The sequence below is a fragment of the Galeopterus variegatus genome, unplaced genomic scaffold (genome assembly GCF_000696425.1).
Source record: "Galeopterus variegatus unplaced genomic scaffold, G_variegatus-3.0.2 Scaffold11676, whole genome shotgun sequence".
NCBI classification, from domain to species: domain Eukaryota; kingdom Metazoa; phylum Chordata; class Mammalia; order Dermoptera; family Cynocephalidae; genus Galeopterus; species Galeopterus variegatus.
Genome location: NW_007737787.1, coordinates 40,887 through 41,562, shown reverse-complemented (window position 1 = coordinate 41,562; position 676 = coordinate 40,887). Strand labels below are relative to the sequence as shown.

Genomic DNA, 676 nt, shown 5'->3' with positions numbered 1-676 from the left:
TATATGCTCATCTTTTTTTTTTTTTTTAATTTCTTTAATTACTGAATGCTTCTTTGGCTAGTGTTTGGAGGATCACTATTTAGTCCTATAACTGACACATTTTTCCAGTTTCTCATCATTTTGTTTGCAAACTGCTTAAAAGTCTTATTTCCTCTGATGAACGTTGTTCTCTTTGACTCATTACCAAAATGGGCCCTATGCTGTAATCACACAGGATAATGTTGGAAAGTGTGACTATCTAAATGATTTTTTAAGGCATTATTTTTTTCCTTCTGTTTTCAAATTAGTTCTAACAGTTTCTAAAGACATGGTCACAGCTGCCTGAAGCGTGTCTTCTTCACTCATAGCATCACCTAGATCACTCCCAAGTGCTCCTGAACTTGTGGTCGGCCTTTCACATGAATCTGAAACCTGTCCTGATGGATCTATCTGCTGTTGTTGCCTCTGCTGCTGCTGTTTTTCAAAGTAGGCTTCTCTTCTCTTCTGCAGCCCTTCCAAAGTAAGATTTGTATCTGATGTCGGTGGAATATCTTGCAATATGTTTCTGGAACGTCCTTGCATACTGAGTTGAATAGTCCTGTGGAGATCTGCTTCTTCATCTTCCATGTCAATTTCTTGCTGACTTGAGCACTCAGCAAATCCTCCTCATCTTTATCTAATATTCCTGACCCATAAT

The 676-nt window shown here is 38.2% G+C and overlaps 1 pseudogene; it reads right to left on the bottom strand.

Moving 5' to 3' along the window:
* Window positions 1–258: 258 nt before the first annotated feature.
* The window catches only part of LOC103610732, a 13,398-nt pseudogene continuing 12,980 nt past the window's right edge, over window positions 259–676 (bottom strand).